This window comes from Dendronephthya gigantea, unplaced genomic scaffold (assembly GCF_004324835.1).
Source record: "Dendronephthya gigantea isolate DGI-Jeju-01 unplaced genomic scaffold, DenGig_1.0 000004F, whole genome shotgun sequence".
NCBI classification, from domain to species: domain Eukaryota; kingdom Metazoa; phylum Cnidaria; class Anthozoa; order Malacalcyonacea; family Nephtheidae; genus Dendronephthya; species Dendronephthya gigantea.
The window spans coordinates 2,707,381-2,713,380 of record NW_021163014.1 but is presented as its reverse complement, the minus strand read 5'-3'; the positions used below and the strand labels follow the sequence as shown (position 1 = coordinate 2,713,380).

Here is a 6,000-nt window from a genome sequence, read left to right as displayed (position 1 = left end):
CAATATATTACAACTCAAGCATCATGACCTTTCACATTTCTCTTCTGTTTTTCTATTTTAACTTTTTATACTTAACATTTTTATTAAGTTACTTAAGGTGGCTCCCTAGAAATTGGTAAAAATTCTAGATAGCTGGTTTGTTGTACCGAATTACTGCATGAACACCATTATCGTCGACTAAAGATGAATAAAGTTGAAAAAATGAGGTTCAACATGGCCGCTAATCATAATTTAATTGAAATAGTTGATGAATCTTTTGGTTAATTTCTTATTTTTTTGCGATTGCTACAAGTATTTAGTAATAAATAGTAGTTTTTAATTGCATAAAACCAGGTTTTCACACTTTAATTTTTTTGTAACTTTTTCTTAAACTTGTCCTGTCAATTACTAACCATCCGGCAAAACGTTCAGTCGAAAAAGAAGACATTTCATCGAAAAGTTTGTAAAATAATCGTAATTTAATGATAGTTGGTGGCCATATTGAGTCGTCATTGTTGCCATGCCATGTTTCGTTTGTTTTGTTTTTTTTTTTATTATTTTTCGTCATCGCAAACGTGTTTTGGCGCGAAATATACTAATATTTGAAAAGTATATGTTACCGTATTATCTACGTCACGGTTTTGTCTCCCAAGAGTCGTGGTGCACAGCTCGAAATCTCTGACTTATTTACCCATGTGCGATTTGATTTCCAAAGCATTGCCAAAACAACAGAGCTAGTGCCGAGCAAGAAGTCCAGCTAATGACTGGAACGAAAAAACCCTAAAGTATTAAATCGTTTGGGCTTGACCGGTGGTAAAAACAAGCATTACGAAGCAAAGAAAGGCTTTTCTGTCTCAGGTGCCCGGGCAAAGATGATCACACTGCAGATAAGTGTGGAGTAATCTCGCTGAATTGTAGAAAATGCGTAAAACGGCGACTCCTTGCCCGCGTTTGCCGCTCAAATTCGATTTTTGACTTTGATTGACTTTGATTCAGGTCGACGCCTGAACAGCAAAGATGGTTGTGTGCAAGTAGTCCCATAAACAGGCAAAAAGTTAAAATTGTAGTGGACACTGGAAGCAAGCAGAACATTTTATCATCCAGACTTCACTGACAACGCTCTGTTTAGGGATTGTGAGCTGAAACCAACGAAGAAGAAGTTCATCGCTTATGGCAGCAAACTCTATTGAACTGTTTGGGCTTTTTTCAAGCTTCAATGAAATCAGGTATAAGCAATTACGTAAATGCTAGAATATATTATGTTATTGAGGGTGAGGCCAAGTCATTGTTTGACAGAGAATCTAGTTTAGGATTAATATTGTTATTGCATGTCGTTAATTTTCGTTTTATTACTTTCTGCGACTACTTGTGTAGTTGAATGCACCCAGTTTAGTGTTTCATTGTGTATCATTGTCAACTAGATAGTTAGGGAGCTTAGCACAGGAATTGTGCAAATCGTGATACCAGCATAAAATTGGCAGAGATTGGCAATTTGATACGCTGAAAAAGATGCAAAATTGACCCAAGCTCATAAGCGTCTACTTTCTCCATTTTGGGATTGGGTACTAACCACCAGGCTGCCAAAATTCTTGTTGTAACAAAATTGTTGTAAATCGTGATAGCAACCGGCTTGAAATGTTATATAGTGAGGTAGTTTCATACACCGAAAAAGATAGAGTACGCTCTAAGTCTGTGGTCTAAGCCCAATGACACTTCTTTTGGATTGAATACTAGGCCCCAGTGCCCGGAAACACATCATGAAATAACATTGTTGCAAATGGTTATACCAACATAAAACATGGTAGAGTTAGCTGCAATAGGTTGTCTAATATGAGTTGGAATTTTAATAATGTTTCTCTGATATAAGAAGTTCATTGCCTATGAGCAGCAAACGCCATTGAACTGCTTGGGCTGTTTTTCAATGAAATGAAATACTAGAATATATACCACTTATTAACCGAATTTGAGGTCCATACTAGAAAAATATCAGGACCGAGGTCTTGACAGTACGGACCGATCGCGAGCGATAGCGAGGTCCGTACATAAAAGACCGAGGTCTGATATTTTTCCAGTACGGATCGAGCGTATTCGGTTAATAAGGGATTTATTATATGGCATACAGTATTTAGTTTATTTATCTATACAATGTGCTGCAGCATTCTTGCCAGCTTTTTCGCCAGCCAGTCGCCAAGCAAGCACTGAGGTGGCTTCCAAAACTTTGTTTTTTACTCGTTAAATAAGAAGGATACAGTAATATGAACAAAAATCAAAGATGAATAAATATAATATTCACATGTACCAAATAATGCTCTTCTTCGTCCATTCTCCCCCGATATTTTTCGTGTCAAACATAAAAGTGCAAGCTTGTTTTTGTTCAAAAATATGAGAGTTGGACCGTTACTACGGCAACGGTCTAATACTGGGGGATTCCAGACCGGCAAGGAACCAATCAGCGCGCGCCATTTAGTCACAAGACCACGTGCCATATAATAAATCATGTTATTGAGGGTGAGGCCGAGTCATTGCTTGGCAGGGAATCTAGTTTCAATCTTGAAACAACTAAACGTTAATTAAAAGTTAAAGTCGAGTTTAGTAATAATAATTATAACCAAAAGGAAAATATGTACCCTAGTGAAAAATGTAAAAATGAAAATATCGAGTCACTGTTCCATGAATTTAGTGATATATTTCAAGATGTTTGGTATAAGGTCACGATTATGAGCATACTATCAAGTTTGCCCCAGGGGTCGTGTCTGTAAGCCAAACTAGCTTAGAAGATTTCTGTTAAATCAAATTGAAGCAGTAAAGGCTGTTTTCCACTTACGCGTTTTTCATACGCATGTACACGTACGTCTAAATCCTTATATACATGTTACCTTTGAAAAAACTAAGTGAATAAATCGAAAAAATCTAATTTCCTGCATATTTTAGTATGCATTAGTTGACCAAGATGTTAAATAATAAAAATTTAAAACATTTAAAATTTTCCGTATGTTAACGTGCGTATAACATACGCGTAAGTGGAAACAGCCTTAAACAAGGAAATTGATAAAATGTTAGTGTAGGTTTGAAATCCTAACTTTATGGTTATTATTGTCATTGAATGTCGTTAATTTCCGTTTTATTAACTCCTGCGACTACACGTGCAGCAGCACCCAGTTTAGTGTTTCATTGTGTATCATTCTCAACTAGAGTAAGGTGTCTATTCTACAATTGGATACTTACATCCACGTTTGAACACTATCCACGGTATTCGCCAGCAGTTTGGTGTGTGCGCCAACTAAAGTAAGACTCTTTCTTTGTGTTATTATAACTAGTAAACATAGCTACGTTGGTTGATTCATTCGGTATTTAGTGCAAGCCTGTTTATACAGTATGTAATTTGTCCAGATTGCATGACTAAGTGATAATTCTTGCATTTTTAGTTCGAACGTTACCCACTATATTTCTCTAATGAGCCGCGATCACTCTATCAAACATTCCGTTACCCAAGCGATCAGTTACCCTATCTTCAGCCGCACCGTATAATAATCTTCATACATTTTCCGCGCACGTGTCATTTTACCATCGTGCCAGTTTAGCGAACTTAGTGGAGTTTAATTTATTGCGTTAACGGCACACCAAAGCAGCATAGCTCTTAGAGGAATTTAGGAGTTACAATTAGCAGATATTATAGAAGAAGCGCCAGTTAGTCAGTGGGTATCTAATATTGTTGTAGTCCCAAGTAAAATGGAGTTATCCGAGTGTGCTGCGATTATAGACAAAGCCATAATTAGCGAACGCTACATATATATACCTAAGGTAGAAGACATATTAAACGCAAACACGGTACGTTGCTAAAACGGATTTTTTTCAACTGAGTTTAGCCGAGGAATCTAGATATGTTAAAACTTTTATAACCTTAGGGGGGTGCTATAAGCCTCGTACCCAAGCGATTTATTGGAAAACATAAAGGCTGCATTCAACGTGATATATAGAGATCTGTGGCTAAAATGTGCGAGCGCGGAGGGGCGCTATTTTTGCGTCTTGATATTTTTAAACCAAATATAACTTTTCAATAGCTTTAATTTGACACACAGCCTAACGTCTGGCGTCAAGTATTTCGCCTAAAAACTCAGAAAAGCTATGTTGGCTTCAAGCTGAGAAGGGATGTTTGTCACGAGTTATCGTTCCAGTTGTATAGAGTTCAGTGGCATGAACAGTGATTAAACACGTGATCACGAATATTCCTGTGCGCGCTGTCCGCAACATATGCAGAATGCCACATAAATGTCCCATTTTTGATAGCTCTCATTTTGTTTATTTGCAATAAATACCGATGGAAAGTAATAAAAATCTATTGTTTTTAAAAAGAAAACAATATTTTCGAAAAAACTAGTCCAAAACATTATATTTTAACCGACAGATGGTCTGGCTGTCTTCGGATTTAGATGTGGAAATTCGGCTTTCTTGAACGGTAATATACATGTTTATTTTGCGTTTTTTATCTTTTGCATGTTGTATGACGTTATTTTTAAATAGGTTATGAAATTATAATGAAGAAAGATGGAAGGAAATGGCCTCTTTAGGAACTCAAGAGTTAAAACTATTAAATTGTGACGACTGCTTATACATGGCTACTAAATAACAGGATTTTAATAGCTGATGGACATTGGACACTGGGTATGATTGTTCACCTTGTTGTTAACTGCTTTTATATTTACCATTTTTTTTCCAATAAAATTGTACCACTACTTTTGTAGATAATTTCAGCTTCTTATAGTTTGTTATTTACTTTTTGTGGCAGTGAATGCGTTGAGAATTAGTATTTCATATTTAATTTATGCAAGCTCACAAATTTGTAGGTTGATATATAAAGTTAAAATACATGTATTATACATGGGTATTTCAGCATGCTGGTATTTCACTGCTGGTAAATAATACAGTGAGATAAGAATTATATATAGATTATGTGTAGTACAAATTGATGCTAGTCTTTCACTTAGATTTCCTACTTTAGAATTTGACCTGAGTTATGATAGTCTATAGAGCAAATTAATGAGTTAAGTGATATTAAAAATAGATTGCCATTAGATTGCCGTTATTACTCTAATATTTGAAGTAAAAACTTATAAAACCCTCATTGATGTTTACAACACTCAATGGGTTGTCGAGTTTAGATTGGAAGGGTGCAAATTTTATGTATCAGTTGAAATTTGGGGAATGATACAGAATATATGCAGCAGTTGGAAGTTAATTGCCTTTTCAAAGACTCTGACAATCTTGGTGCCACATTATCATCTCATGGCAGTTTTAGGGCAGATATACATTCTAAAATCCTTGAAAATGGACTAGTGCTTGACTGCTTGTACCCTATACGAAACTACCCTGCAACCATTTCTGAAACAATGAAGACTAGATTATACAATTTTTCAATTTTAGATGATGCTGTAGCATTATTGGTTTGGTATTTACATATGCAACAAAATACCACAATGTGTGCTTCTACTTTGAAGGTACTGGTAATTTAAACATACTGAGCTGTGTTTCTGTTGTACATTTGTAAATTGACAGTGGTAGTTTAAAACAATAAATTTGAAGAGTAAAGTAGGTTACCATCATATACTGAGTGCAGTATTATTATTATTAATAATAATGTATATTATATCATTACTCTTCAGAATATGATGCCGTAATTTATTAACCCATGGAAAGAGCAGCCCTCCAATTTCCATTCAACACAGAAGAAGTTTTACATCTTTAGCTGTGAGACTATGCAAAGACAGGGATGGTATTACTACAAGCAAAGGTTTGAACAAAGTTTGAAATAAGATTTTTGCCACTCTTCTGATAGTTACTGTACATGGCAATTCTCAATATATTGTGTGTGTTTCAACTTTCAACAAAGGTTAATGTTCTTATGTTGAAACTTTGATTTCATTTTTGAGCAACTTTAGCTTCATCCTTCCTGTAATACCTGGTGTTGTGCCGTACCGTCTTTTATTGTACCGGTACTGTGTTGTACTGAAGTTTCCTCTGCTG

The 6,000-nt window shown here is 35.5% G+C and overlaps 1 long non-coding RNA gene across 1 annotated transcript; it reads left to right on the top strand.

Annotated features, from left to right (window-relative positions):
- Positions 1–4,227: 4,227 nt before the first annotated feature.
- Positions 4,228–5,474, top strand: LOC114515696. Its single transcript, XR_003686235.1, has 3 exons — positions 4,228–4,435; positions 4,501–4,641; positions 5,401–5,474. It is a non-coding gene; the product is annotated as an uncharacterized LOC114515696 (long non-coding RNA).
- Positions 5,475–6,000: the final 526 nt, after the last annotated feature.